Source organism: Ambystoma mexicanum, chromosome 6p, assembly GCF_040938575.1.
Source record: "Ambystoma mexicanum isolate Mex_15411 chromosome 6p, UKY_AmexF1_1, whole genome shotgun sequence".
Taxonomy (NCBI): Eukaryota; Metazoa; Chordata; class Amphibia; order Caudata; family Ambystomatidae; genus Ambystoma; species Ambystoma mexicanum.
In genome coordinates, this window is record NC_090935.1 from 904,459,427 (window position 1) to 904,475,236 (window position 15,810).

A 15,810-nucleotide genomic window follows, 5' to 3' on the forward strand; every position below is an offset into this window, starting at 1 on the left:
GCAGACCCAACTCCTCACTTCCCCCTGCTGCACCAGAGACGCTCCCGTACCTCCGTCCATGCAGCCTGAAGCCTACTCACCTTGTCGTGCGGCAAGCGTGAGGGCTTCCCCACCGTCGTCCATGCCCTCCAGACGACAGCTACCTCCCCTTAACAATTACCACCGTTACATCCCCCCTGCGGCCCTCCCCTACCTACGCGTCTTCCTCCTCACCCTTCTCCTGCCCCCCTTTAAGTTGCCCCCAACAATCTTTCCTCAAACCTTGTGCCCCCCCTCCTTTTACCCTAAACTGAGCCCGACCTACCAGCACACCCCAATTTACCTGGTATGCGGTCCTTCCCCCCCACTTCCTTGCCCCGCTCCTCGCCCTGACCCATTGTCCCCTGCCTGAAAACAATCTGTAACCGGATGCCGACCCGCACACCTGCTGCACTCGTGTTTAAATTTGCACATCCACCTCGTGCAGCCTTCTTTATTGAACGCCCAACATGCAGTTGAGGGCTGTCCCCCGCCTCCTCCCCCCACCCCCTCATGGGCGGGGCGACCAAGAAAGGGCCGGTAAGGCACAGGCAGCCCACTTGCTGTGTGCAATGTCGGGGCAGGCCTCGTTGGAGCCATCCATTGCAGCCAAAGATCCATGTCTATCTCCCCCCAGACCGCCTGACTGTCCTCCGCCATTCTCGCTCTGAATTCCTCATCATAGCGTACCCAGGCAAAACCCCCAAAACTCGTGAAAGCCTTCCTAATTACGTCCATATATTTAAGCAGGGCCACGCAACACTCCGGGAATTTTTCATAGTACACACTGGCATAAATAATAAACGCCGACGTCCAATTCTCAATAGTCACCGGGACCCTTGGGCGTGAAGCCAGTTCCCTCTCTTCCTCCTTAGACCCCTCCTTTGCTCTCACTTCCCTATGGAGCAATTTAAAGACATCCACAAATTCCCCTGCCTGAATCTTCTCCCTGGTCGCTGCCATCAAGTGCGCCCCCAATGGTTTTGTTATCCCCATGTATGGCCATTTTTTCTCCTTTCTTCTCACTTCACCCTCCTTATCTTTTCCGGCTTGTACTTCGAGCACCAATGGCTCCACCACCATGTCCGTTTGGACCTCCACTGAGCAAATGCTCTTTCCAACCCCTCCGGCTCCAATGGCCTGCACACCAACTTCCTTCCTTACACCTTGGAAACCAGCATGTTCCTCCCCTGTCCACCTATTTGTAACCCCTCTCTGCCATGCAGCTGACCATTCCCTTTCCCGCTCACCTCTTTCCACACCTGCCACCTGCGGCCTGGCGTCCACACCGGTGCTCCTCCTCTCCATTCTTAGAGGGCTCCTGCTGCGGGGACAAAACATATCAGCACAATCGCCCAGCCAATAATTTCCTTGACCCCTTTCACCCCGACCCCCTTGTACTTCCCTTTCTTTGTCCCACCTTGAACTTCTTCTCTCCTCCGCCCTTTCCCTTTCCGCCCTGTAATCCTCAAATTCCCATTGCCCCCCTTATTCCTCCCAACCAACTTCATCACCCCTTAAATACCATTGAGGATGCGGGCTCCTGCCCGAGATGATTTGCTGATCTTCTTCCGAGCCCGGGGCGTCCGCCCCGCCACTCCTCTGACGTCTTCTCGGCGGGGCTGTGGGAGCCTCTGCCTGGTCCTCTTCTCTTGGGCGAGGCGTTCCGACCTCCACCCTGACATCCTCGTTGCTAGGGGCTGTGCTGCGCCCTCTAGGCCTTCCTTGCGTTAACCGAGGAGGGGCCGTACCGAGACCCTCACCCTCCATCTGCACAGCGGGGGCTGTGCAGCGCCCTCCGCCCCCACTCCTCCTATCCGGGGGGGCCGTTCCGCGCCCCACCCTACCCTCCTCAATTGACGGGGACCTCTCCCTCCTTCTCCCACCCGCACTCTTCTGTAGGTATTTTCCCCCTCTTCCTCTCTGCCCTGCCACACCCACCAGTCCTCCACCCCTGCCCCCACTGTTGTTCCCTCGGTCTGTACCCTCCCGAGAACTCCCCTCTACCCTGGGGCTATCATACCCTTCCTCCCTTTCTGGCTGACCCCCTGAACACATTAAACCTCCTTCTGCCCTCCTGTCTATCTCCCTCCTCATCTTCCTGCCCCTAGATTCCCAAATCTCCCCTTTTCCTGCCGTAGCGGTGCAAGCTACCACCGCCGCCAATGCACCGTCTGCCGCTGCTCTGCGCTGCGGCCGGCCCCCACCGCTCCCTTCTTCTCCCGTAACTTCCCCTACCGCACTTTTCAATTGGGCTTTAGTTGCCCTGCTAATGATTTCCAGGGCCTTCTTCAAGGCCCCGGCATCCACCAGCCCCTTCTTGCTCGCCCCCCGGCCTGTCATTGTGCACACTAAAATGTGTGTGCCCAGCCAATACAACCCTCAAAAATCGCCCTAAATAATCTATGCCCCCGAGCCGGGACCTACCCGTGGACTAGCCCTTACCACCTTGTAACTTCAGAAACTCAAAAGGAGCAAAGCGCCCCCAAAAATAACCCCAAACCACACACGCACCTAGTGTGAAACCTTGAAAATAGCCTCCCTAGTAGAGACAATTAATAACAGGCCACCAATTTAAACTCACCTGCCTTAACTGTATATATATATATATATATATATTTTTTTTTAATTATTGCTTCCCTACTGATAAATTGAAAATTAATAAATTAACCAAAAATTTTTTTTTTTTATTTTTTTTTTATTTTATTATTCCCCCTGCCCCACTACCACTTATAACCCTGCCCTCCCCTTCCCCACCCCTATTACAGAAGCGGGAGCCCTACAAAAGCTCCCAACAGTAAGCCCTTGTTAGCACTTGCTAACAAGCAGAACACTGCCACCTGGCTGTGTCCGGAGCGCACCGCACTCCACACAAACACTCGGGCGCGGCTCCTTTAAACCCGCCGCCCAGCCCCTTATATGCGCGAGCGTTGGATAAAAACGCCCACGCACGCGGAACGAAACGCTCGGAGCGGAGCGGGAGGAGCACAAGGAATCCCCGCGTAACCAACCCTGCGGATCCGCTGAGGCTCCGCTCCCCTTTTATCCCTAACGCCGGCCCGAACTGAGAGGATGCCTGATCCTCAACCGACACGGAGCCCCACAAGCCCTTTCCCCCGCTCGCACCCACCTGAAGGCCCAGGAACCTGGATAGGCCGGTAAGCCTAGAGGGGTGTCTTATTTACGGCACCCCTCCTACCCTGTTATACCAACCAACTTTACTTTTTTTTTTTTTTTTTAATCACCTACCCGCCCTAAAGCTGACTAAATCCCCTCTCTCACCTGCACTACCCGACAGCTAGGCCCAGTTACCCAGGGAAGGCTCGGGAGCAGGCAACGGGACCTGTGCAATCATCAAGTCCTAACTGTCGCCTGCCTCCCGAACCTTCCCTGATCCCTTAAATACCCCCCAGGAGGCGCTCTGCCCCACGGCCACTCGCTGGCCATGTGCATCGCCAAAAACTCCCCGGGGGGAAACGCTTCGCGTTCCCCCCGGGGCCCTCCTTCCCACATTGTTTGCTTATCAAAGGTGTGCAGCAGGCACTACAGTATACCGTTGTCGGGCGTTGATGATACAGTTTAATGGGAAGAGGACAGATGCTCAACAGCACGCCAGACACCCAAGATAAAGTAATTTAGCAGTAATACCCGATCTGGCGGACCGTATTCAGGGGTAACCACTGGCTTCCAAGGTGCAGGCCTGAGCGCAGCTCAGTTCTGGTATTATTGCTATTAGCAGCCTGGGTTTGCAATCCGACATCCCGTTCATTGAAACAAAATCCTCACTTGAGATGGCTGCCATGAACCATGAAGGCGGAGTTCCATACGGAGCCCCTCTTCCATTTTCGTAGATGCCAGCAGGAACATAGAGCGGAAGCAGCGAACGCGGCGGGCATCGCCGCCGCTGATGTAATCAGGTAAGGAAAGGGAGGGTGGCGGAAGATGGCGCTCTGGGTGAAGCAGCCATCAGGTTGCTTGGAACGCAGGCCCCCTTTTTTTTAATTCAGCCCATGATCCAAGCAACCGGATTGGTTGTGTCATCTGCGCGAGTGCTAATTGGGAAACACAAAACAGTGGGATGCGCCAACTATTTGGCAGGTGGTCTGCATGCACTGACAGCAAAATGGATACTTTGCCCCACGTCTGGCATGCTCTGATATTAGAATGCTGGCAGTGAGTGCGAAGATTGTGTGGTAGCAAACTAAAAAGAACAATTATAATTATTAAAAATTATAATTATAATAGTAATTATAATTATGTCATCAGAATAAAGAAGCAGTCACTTTGCCCTTTCTTAGATTTTCCATCTGACTCTCAGGGGAGCAGCTGTTGTGAGACACATTATTCTGCAACAAACCTAAGATCCTTTTGGCCCTAAAATGTTGCTAATATAGGTGGCAGTGGGAGAAGGAGCACTGCATATGTGCCTCCTGAGATGGGCAGAGAAGCACTTAGCTGCTTTGATCATGGGCGTCCTGGACTTCCTGACAAGAGTTATTTTAAGACTAGTCTGTGCTTACATGTACTTCAATTGGTGGCCAATATGGCCAAAATGCAGTCCCAAGGCACACAAACACACGCACGCATGGTCACACGCATGCATATAGCCACCTACCTGTGTGGAAAAATAACCAATTACGGTTCGTTTCAGTAATACAAACTAAAGAGCAAATCCATCATGGCCACTCTGGGGATGGGGGAGCTTTGCGATCCCTCTGGAAGTAAGGTGGCATGAGGGGGGCAGCCTGCTTCCGCTTGCACTGGAGCAGGGCCCCAGTGCTACTAAGGAAAGGTGTTGACACAGGTTTAAAATTGCATACAACTGATATGTGCAGTGTGATGTTGGCCTGGTGCCACACTCTGAGGAATGCAGATACACATTTCATGCACAGTTCAGATGTATTGAGGCAGGGGAAATAAGTTACCTATTAAGTGGCGTTTCAGTGACATTTTGGGTGCCATTGTGTAGGTGTAGCACATCTTGCATCAAGCATAAATCCAACTGTCCCTTCCCAGTCGTATGTGATCATCGCTGCAAGCGATGTGATTGTTTGCTGCCAGGAAAAATAACTCCTATCCTGCAATGGTGAATGTAGGTTTCCTAGGAGTAAATTACAGTCTAGCAAATCGAGAACAATCCTTATTTATTCCACCTATTATTGAGATACAAAACACTACAGTGTTCAGGGAATCATTTATGCTGGTAACCGCTGTCCTATGTGCACATGTTCCTGTTTTAAGCAATATGTTATGTTATGTTATGTTATGTTATGTTATGTTATGTTATGCATACTTGTAAAGCGCATCGTTCGCCTGTTGTTTGTCCAGACAGTGGGCCTCATTACGACCCTGGCGCTAATGGGTTAACGGCGCCGTAAAAGGCTGTGGCGCGGTTAACCCATTAGCGCCTGATTACGAGGTTCCTTTGCGGGACCCGACCTTAACGGCTGGTCTACACCAGCTGTTAAAGTAGGGACCCGCAAAGGGACCTTGGTGCTAAGTACGGCACCGCACTTAGCGCCTTCCCCATTCCAATTGAGCCCTATGGGGCAAACATGGGAATGGGGAAGGGCCATGGCGGCATGGGGAATTACCGCCCCGCCAACCTCGGAATGGGGTGGTAATTCCCATTCCGCCATGGCGGACACCGGCATGGACCATGGTGCTAATAGCACCAAGGTCCTCCGCCTGGGTCGTAATGAGGCCCAATGTGTTTTTCGCTTAAAGATTAATAATCCCACTAAATCATGCATGTACCTCCAATGTATCTCAGTCCCCTTGTACACATCCAAAATAGGGGAGGAAGGACAACTCAGGGGCAATCGTCTTGGAAGCCAGCAACACAGGTTCGAGTCCCGATCCCGCTTAGAAACCAGTGCGTTATAAATGAACGAATATAATACTACTTATGTTGCCTATTCTTTCTACCCCAGCAACATGTTTGCCCACCAACCACTGCATCATCACATGCACATTATTTCTGTCAGAAAATGCATCTTAATAAACAAATAAAGACACGAAAATAAAATATGCTATGTGTTGCTGTTTTCCTATTGAATTTTTCCATTCACTTTTAACGTTTTAATTTCTCCCAGGTACAGAAAGGTTGAAAGGGGGAGAAGGCACCCAAATCAGGAGACTCGAACTGTGCAATTATCTTTCTACTTCGAGTCTCAGCAGGAATAGTTTTGTTGTCTTCGCTCCTTCTATTGGAGGAGAAAAACCATCGAGAGATGGGAATAGATAAAAAGATGGAAGAAAGCAAATGAAAGGCAAAGAAATGTCAGCAGAGCACTTCTAATTAGACATTTGATAAAGGTGTGAATAAAGATTTGCTGACAAGTGACTTGATTATAGTGAATTCCTTCTAAAACGTTTGAGGTCATTTTAGTAAAAGGCAAATTGTGTGCAGTGGATCCGCCACAGTTCGCACTTGCACACTGTTGTGTCCCCTGCATGCACATTTCATCATTTGAAAGGTAAAGTGTAATTGTGAAAAGTAAAAAAGGCAAAAATCTCCTTTAGCATTGACATCTTTGGATGAAAGCGCTATATAAACAAATAAATACAAATACATCTATGATCCGTTTTTGAAAATAAATAAACACCGCCTGAAAATGATGCTTTGCAGTTGCCATTTATTAATGGACTCCAATGGAATCCACCACCACAGGTGAAAAAGTGAAGCTGATTCCCTAGGAATACACTGAATATATGCCAGCATGAAAAATCTCATGCAAGAGTAAATCCTAGTGCTCTTCCAAAATGGGAGAACAAGGGAAATTCGAGATGCAAACTCTGCTTTGTGCCGCTTCTATGCCTTTGAAAATGGGGCAGAGTGTTAAAATGAGGCATAAAAGCATTCTGCCCTGCTTCTATGCCTCCTTAACAGGTCCCTTATAGTATGATAACTGCTGTGCATAACTTGACCTAGACCTTCAGTTTAACTTGTGTTGGGAAGGTGGCAGCCCCGTCCCAACCCCCTAAGCGCTTCAGAGTGAGGCGAGATGCATTCGAAGCACTATGATGGGCCAGGGGAAAGGGGGGACAGTGATAGAACCACCTCCCAATGTAAAGGACCCCACTTCAATATAATCAACCCACATAGTGTAACACAGGGCGCTAGCAACATTTTATGTAGATTTTTTTTATTTGATTTATTTTACATTTTTAAAGCACACACACAGCCCGCGGGCATCGAGGTGCTGTTACAGGATTATTATTTTATTTTGTTGTTGTTGAATAATTGTGTTTGTCTTAGCTGCGTATTTATAATGCACTGACATAACCAGAGGTTTCTAAGCGCAGCCCCGGGGATCGAACCTGTGTTGCTTTGTGTCGTCTTGCTTCCAAGGCACGCACATTGCCGTTGAGCTATCCTCCCGTTATAGGGAGGATAGCTCACTTGTTGATGTTAGTAATCATAGTTAAATACAAGGCCTGCGCGATGAATGCAGCATTGCAAACACTAGGCCCAAATTGCGAGACGAGGGAAATCTCCAGCCATGCCCAAGCTCCCCTGAGGACAGCCCACAAGCCCAACTGCAACAATGCCTATTAATTGTTCTAACAGTGTTGCAAATATGTGTATATGTGTAAGAGGAATGTGCCCTAGAAGGCCGCGATCATAGACCAGCACCTGATGTGCATGTTATCTCACACTGGCTAAAGCATGACCGGCCCATCTGCAGGTGACTACGAGTTATAGCCCATATAACTGACTAAACCTTAAGATACCTGGATTCCATGGCACCAGGTGCCCTTTGACTACCAACCCCAAAGTAACAAGTCCTGAAATGTTCAAAGAGGACAGACAGTGCACGTCTTTGAGTGATAATCATGTGATTTGTATTGCGAGGTCCTGGGAGGGATAAATTATAGTACAAAACGAGGGTGGAGACCTTGGAGCCGGATGGTGTGGAAGGGAATGAGTGAAATGTGTGTGTGAAGGTTAGAGTGCCCCAGAACCTCCTTTGTGCCGTAGCATTGTTTGAGGTGTGTAGTTAATTTGTTATTTGACCTTCGATGTGAGAAGAAGATGATCACCGCAGCACCCACGTGATGGAAGACATACAGACTGGGCTGGAACCAATGACGTGGCATCTCTTATGGAGCAGGCAGATCATGTATAGGTGCACACCAACCAGCCGCATAGGTTTCTACTGTATATGTTGCATCATCAATGACAATGTTTTTCTTTATAAGATTATACTTGTACTACTTTTTAGCAGAACACTCTTAGCGGCACAGTCGTTGCTGTTGCTCTCATCTGTGTGTGAGATTAAAACTTGTTATCCTTACAAGATCGACTTGGGCCTTTCTAGCCTAGCGTGTTGTATTCTCTCTGTTGTGAGCGTTCATGGACTTGCCTTCAATTGGTGACCCCGACATGATCCCAGTGCCCACCGTATTTGTGGAGGCTTTCAGGCCACTTCTACAGTGACCGGTCAAGAAAAAGCATGTGTTCCGAGTGGTTTAACAGGAGCCATGTTAAGAGAAGTCCTATCTGCTCTTTCAAGAGGGGGGTGGATCTGAGGAGAGTGCAGGGCGGTGTTGGAACCCTGTGACGGGGGTGTTCGGGTGAGCCTGCACATGTGAGTAGACCTTTGGAAGTGATAACAAGTGTGACAGATGCATGGAAAGTGTGAGAGGTGTGCACACATGAAGTGCGAGGTGGCTGATGGACGTGGGTGCTGGTTGTGCTATTTCTTATTGATGTTTGTATTGTGAAGAGATTATAAAGTAAGGCAAAGGTAAGGCAACGGTAAGGCAAAGGTAAGGCAGAGAGCCTCTCCTCGGAAGGGTAGGGAAGGTAGTACCACAATTAAATGTATTATTTAAAGGAGGAATATGGAAATAAAAGTAGTGGTCTCATAAAAGTATTAGGCCTGGAACAAGAAGTGGTTGTTATTTTAGCTTGTTATTTTAGTTTATTCTATTTGTTTTCTATTGGATGAAGACTAGGCCATAGGAGGGGCTGTAATTGTGTGCGTTGTGGCATGGTGTGGCATCAAAAGGTTGTGTGAAGTAGTGTGTGTGTGTGTGCACGGGAGAGGGGGACAGAAAAGGGTGAGAAGGCTGATTTTCTTTTGGTGGTGTTGTCGATTGTCACAAGCAGCAGAAACTGATGCATCAGTGGGGCATTGTGGTGTTAGTAAGAAGCAGACAGCACTATATGGGGGAAAGAACGACACTAGAATATATGTATAAGTCCCTGCCACTATATTGTGACAGGGTGGAGAAATACCAAAAGTAGTGGATCGCAGAGACGGGAGGAGGGGGGATGCCCTGCCTGTGGCCAGAGCAGGGCTGTCACAATAAGAGCGCCTTGGAACACATGTCCACATTTTTAGTAGCTAGATATGAGGGGAAACAGCTACAGAAGAGAAAAGAAATTCTGGGCCTCAGGCGCATGTTTGAGGACACAGAGGGTCAAAGGGAAGGAGCAGGGGCACAGATACAGAAAGATGGAAAGTATAGGAGGGGCGAATGAGAGGGTGGGGCATCAGCGGAGTGCATGGGATTATATTCCTTATCAGCGTGTCGCGCAGACAGGTACACAAATCCAATTTATGCACCCAATGTGGTAGGGACCCCTTCAGCACCAGTAACACCACAGGCTTCCGCTCCTCCATCCCCCATATGCACACCTGCCCGAAATATCGGTGTCTGTGGGTGTCAGGTCAAAGGAGTTCGAAGATAGGTTAGCAGAATTGCTAACAAAATTCAACAGTATACAGACATCCTCAAGAGCAGTTAGGGATGTAGGTGTGCGGGAAAAGGGTTGGGAGAATGGAGATCAGCAGAGGTGCTGCTCAGGACGGATACTGAAGGAATAAAACATGTATGTGTTCAGTAGGAGGGAAACAAGGGTGAGTGGACAATCCTTGGACAGGAGAATACAGTGTTGGGAAACAATGTGAGGGAGAATGACAATGATACGTTTGATGAGGGTCAGGGTGAAGAAGAAGAAAGGGGTGAAAAGGCAGTTGAGAGTATCCCCCAGGTAGAAGGTTCATGGGGGGGCAGGTTGAGGAATAGGGCCGGCCGAATAGCGTTGGTAAAGAGAAGTGGAGTCATGAAGAGGGGTGTGGGAAGTGGGGCGAAGATGCAGATGCCCCTCATATATAAGAGGGGCAGGGAGGACACAGTATGTGCCTTGGCCCAAGATGGCTAAAACAATTTTATTAAGGGTCTCCCACGGCTCACAGCAGGGGCGAGCAAGTGGATATATGAGTTTGAAAAGCAAACAGCAGGGGTGCCCCTGGCAATAGGGGACTTCAAGAGCTTGATGGTTGCTATAATTGGGAACCAGGCTGGGGACATGTGGGTTAAGGCTGGATATCCAGGAATAACCCTGGGGCACGATGCACACGATGGAGCATTGTTTAATGAAATTAGAGCACACGTATGAGATGCACTATGAAGGGTTTTCCCAGATACCCTTGATTTACACTCCCTGATGCAGTGTATTATGGGCAATGATAAGGACCCAGCTAAATGTATTCTTAAATTGCAAGAGATGTTGAGAGCTGAAACAGGAGGACCGTGGGATCTTCGATACCATTTTTCTATGTTATTGTGAATCAGGGTTTGCCAAAGGAAGTGCAGAAGGAGCTAGATAAGATTGTGGGTATTGAAGCAAAGGGGTGGTTGGAGATACAGAGTGTAATAGTGCACCATTATAAAAGGATCAAAGAGTAGGAAAGGGAAACAGCCCAAAGGCATCAGGTGGAGGATGTAAAATTGGTAGAAAATAAATTGGCAAAGGTTGTTGTCCAGGCGCCTGTGTTGACGCCAGTACAGGTGGAGGGGACAGAGAGCACCCAACAGGTTGTGAGCACCACTATTGCTAAGCTCTGGGCTGAAGGAGGACCGGGACAGTGGGGCGCGGGTAAACATTATCCTTGCCCACCCTGGCAACAAGGAGGAGTGCAGCAAGGAAGAGGGGGATTCCGAGGAGCAAGAGGGGAGGATTTGGACCCATAGGGGGTGGGTTTGGACCATTGCAATTTTGGAATTCTATGAGGGGGGAATTTTGCAATGGAATGCAGGAGCAAGTCTGCAATGGGGTATAATTACGGGTCGCCACAGAAGGGCCAAGGGCCCCAGCACCCCAAGGCCTTAGGTATAACCAACAGGGTCAAGAGTATCAAAATCAAGGGTATGCAAAGGGGCTACACCAGACATATAACCAGCAGCCTCAAGTATCTGATATGCAGGTACTGCACCTGCTACAGCAACAGCAGGGCGGTGTGGCCCCAGTCAGTAGAGTATCAGGCGGACTCACCACCCCCTTTGGAGGAACAACAGTGATGGGGGTAACCCCTTCTCATTCCCTGGAACAAACACATATCCTGATTAGGACAGCTCATAGAGAGCACTTGCGTGTCCGGTCTTGTCAACGACCATCCACCCTGAAGAGGAACCCTTGGTGGTGGTGGAGATAGGAAACAAGCAGTTCATATTTATGGTGGACTCAGGTGCAACAAAATAATGCATCATGGAGGGAAATTTCCCATTATCAGGCAAATAACTTTACGAGCAAATATTCTCTGGGGCTCTTTCCCAGGTTCCATACACTGAGGAGCTGGACACAAAGGTGGGAGGAAAGGTGGTACAGGCTCCCTCACTATATTCTGAAAGTTCCCCTGTTAATTTACTGGGCAGAGACCTGCTCAGAAGATTAAACATGACAGTATAATTTACAGATCGCAGTATAGTTTTCTCCATGCCTGGTATGTGCGTTATAAGAGCAATGTTGATAATACACTTGATGACAAGGGAGTGGTGGTCCACGGGAATCCCGTGGACCCGGACATGTTCCTTTATGGTATTACTGTGCTTGTGGAGGTGGTGCCTCAGATTGCTAAACAGTGTTGGTGAGTGTCCACAGATTTCATCTTACATATGAGTCACCTGAGATGGTGGTGGAAACAATATTGTCGCTGGATTTAACTGTATTGTTGATCTCTGATAAGAGCGTTGTTGTCTTAGAAGTTGACAGGGATGGGTGTGTGTGGTGCACAGTGCTCTGTATAGATCCAACAGTACAGTTAAAGTGATGGATGACAAGGTGTATGAGAACAATGACAAAACTGGGGAGATAATATTAGAGATCTGTATCCCCTGTGACACAATGGTACAGTATCGAAGGGTGAAGTGCCCCATGATGGCAGTACTAACTCCACCGCTATTTATTGATGAAGATTTACAACACATACCTTCACAGTTGTGGACTACAAATCCACACAATGTGGGACTACCGAAAGATGTGACCCCTGTGCACATAACACTGAAGCCAGGCGTGATGCTGCGCAAGGAAAAACAATATCCATTATTGAGGGAAGCGGAGGAGGGTATTAGAAAGAAAATGCAGGCCCTGCTGGACCTGATCATTTTGCCATCGACGTCTCTGTGTAATACGGCAATATGTCTTGTCAAAAAATCAACAGGGGGCAATTGGAGAATGATCCAGGACGTGCGCCCCCTAAATGACGTGGTACAAAAAGAATTTCCAGCCGTCTGAATCCTGTGACAATTTTATGCAGTGTCCCCAAAGAAGCCACATACATCGCTGTAGTGAACTTGAAAAATGCATTCTTCTCGATTCCCCTCCATCCTGAGTCGAGGTACCTCACAGCATTTACACAAGCCCAGAGGCGGTTCGAACATACTAGTGTAGAGGAGCAGCCGAATGCCTCTGCAGGAAGTCCCGCCCCCCTATTGCTTGCATGTTGGAAGCCTGAAACTGCACCATGCTTAACACCAGTAGTTGTGACCAATGTTCCCTCTAAATAAATTTGGGGTGTGTGCGCCAAAGAATAGTTGTGTGCGGGCTGTTTTTCAGTCATGTGCGCAACTGAGTGATGCGCTGCCAGACTGAGGGTGGTCGTCGGCAGTGGCGCAGCGCCCCACCAGTGAGTAAGGCTTAGTGATCAGATTCCACAGTGTGCAAGCGAGGAATGCAAATTTGCGGCACAACAAGCTCTACTTCAAAGGACATTTGGGTGCTCTATTCTCCTCCCAAGACTTTAGCTCTTCTGAAATTGTGTCAGTCGTTAAAAATCCTGCCCTGCCCATGCTCAGCCAGTATAAAATGTCAGTAAGTATATCTTCTGGCATTTCTCCAAGGACAACTTAAAATAATTCTTGTTTTATACAAATCATTTCTATCGCTGCTGCCACTTTGGGGATGACATCATGGGCTGTAGCTAGGTGGCGCATTGTACAAGTGGGCAGGTTGAGATTCAGCTCTCCCTCACCCCCCGAAATGTTGGGTTATGTTGATGACATTACCTGCGTGACATAGACTACAGACCCTTCAGCAGGCAGGGCACAGACGAACAACGGTGCTCGCCGCAGCTGCACAGTTAACAAAGGCTCTGCAAGTACTAATGTAAAGGGTTTCATTGTTAATTTAGAAACCCCATCCGTATGCATACGTTTTTAGGCAATTGATGGGGTTAGTACTTGCATGTCAGGGCAGGGACTGGGAGTGATTAGAGGGGTACTAAGGGGCAGGAGACAGCTCATTCTCACAGCACTCCTTTACTGTGTGGTTTCAGATGTGTAGGAGAGAGTTAACTGCTAGTAACATTGAAGCTGCACTAGAATAGTCTCTCTCACAATCTATGAAGTTGGCACCTGATGTCACCTCTCCCACATTTAAAGGGTTAGACCTCCTCCCCCCAATATATGCAATAACAGCAGGTCCAGATCCATATTGTCAAATAACTGTGAATGCAAGCAGATGTCCAATGCCAAATGATAATATGTTATTGTATAGCACTTAGGCTTAAGCTCTTTTTTATAGAACAAATATGCATACAATATCACCCAACCTGTGTTGGTAATCATTTATCGACCCCAGAAGGATGAAAGGCTGAGATGGCCTTACTGGGATTCCGACCTGCAGATCACACACACATCACAGCAGCGAGCGCTCAGCCCACTGGCCACTGAGTTATCATATCGGCTATAGTAAAATGAGCAATTAGTGGGCTGGATACCATTAAACTCGTAACTGAGATTAAACAGCAGATCAGTTAAGTTAATCTGGGCTTAGTGCGCTTTACAAATCTCACACTCACAATAAATAAATAAACCCTGTAATGGACGCTAGGTTGCACTAGGTGCAAGTCAGCCCGCCACCAGCAGGCCAATCCTATGCGCCACCTCAGGGGGTTCATTTGGGCCACGCGGGGGGATCCGACATGGGTCCACAAACCTGGACCGGCAAAAGGAATGATATCAAAAACATGGAAGAAGGCTGCACCAGCACCACTCTATGTAGAACACTGTGGGCTGCATAATGTATGAAGTTCCTTGACTTTATAGTCCGTACAAGAGATATGGTTGCTCTGTCAAGGAGTCGGTTATTCAGGTGTTAATGCTTTTTGACTTGTAGAAATGCCTGCTCCTCTATCCTGCACAGACAATCCCAAAGGGGCACAGTGAAGGATATTTTATATTTTAATATCAGGATGACACCTCACCAATGCCATTTGTGAATGTCATGTGACTGCCAGTGTTTAAGTATAAGGTCTGTTGTAACTTTTAGATCATGTGATCTCCATATGTGCAGCAGTGGAGAAAAGAGGTGTTCATTCTCTGCCCATATGAGGCCCACTGTGTATTTATTTGCAACTGGATTTAATTCTACAGAGTTTTTACTTGTCGCACCATGGAGTACTGACCTTCCACACACCAGGTCGGGTGGAGAACAATCGTGTGGCAAGCACGGGATGGCTCTATCTCTTCTACACATATCCCCAATTCAACATATTGACGGTTCATGTGTCTTTTACATTACAACACTCCAGACAACGCCTCTACAGCCAATTTACACACCATCACCACCTGTCCCTGCCCTGGCCCCTTTTGGAATACCAATGCATCTATGCCCTCGAGAAAGACACCGTGGGGTGCTTCCGAACTGCACACAGCAACAAAGGCTAGCTATCATCCGGGGTCAGACTGGGCCATGTAATTGTCTCAGGCACCAAAGAAAAAGTGGCCCGCACTTGCAAATGGCTTTTCATTCCTTTTGTGATACTGTTTGAGTAGTACCCAGGGGAGATTTTTGATAAAGTGACGTACAAATTGTACATTTTAAAGAATATCACCCCTCCAGTGAATGCTGGCCCTCTTGACTGCAGCAACATTCAGGGGCTCTGTGTGCAACCAACCTACTCACACACATGACTTTTTAATTTTTTATTTCACCAATCCATCAGGCATGTGGACCCCTGAGCTGCCCGGGGCTGGCCCTCTTGGCTGCAGCAAAATAAACTCTGCTGCACGACCAGGGGCTCTGTGTGCAAACAACCTGACTCGCACACTAAACTTTTTCTTTCTTCCACCAATAACGCAGTCCCCCACTATCAGAAATAATGCAGTCGAGTATCCCGCATTTGGCGACATCACAGGGATCAGCAAATCCGATGTGCAATGGATGAGCCTCACTGGGGAGATCTGCCTTTTTGATCACAGATGCTCCCCAGCCAGGTAAGTATGAGTTGCGAGCAAGAGGGCAGGGGTTGGGCCTGTTCTGGAAGCCCCGCTAAGTGAGGGTGAGAAAGGCAGGCCCTGACCCAGCCCCAGCCCTCCTGGAAGCCCTGAGCGTCTGCAGAGCTGCCTGTCCCACGTGCAGGGGGAAGCTCCAGCAGGCAGAGCCCAGCAGAAGGGGCACATTGTAGCACAGTTCCGTTATCAGGCCCTGCTCTGCCCGAGATTTGCATAAATTCGGGCCTGGCTGCCAGCCAGCAGGCCCAGTCGGATAGCGAGCAG

At 48.7% G+C, this 15,810-nt stretch overlaps 1 pseudogene; it reads right to left on the minus strand.

Moving 5' to 3' along the window:
- Positions 1-15,389: 15,389 nt before the first annotated feature.
- On the minus strand, positions 15,390-15,536 carry LOC138512774 (U1 spliceosomal RNA; annotated as a pseudogene).
- Positions 15,537-15,810: the final 274 nt, after the last annotated feature.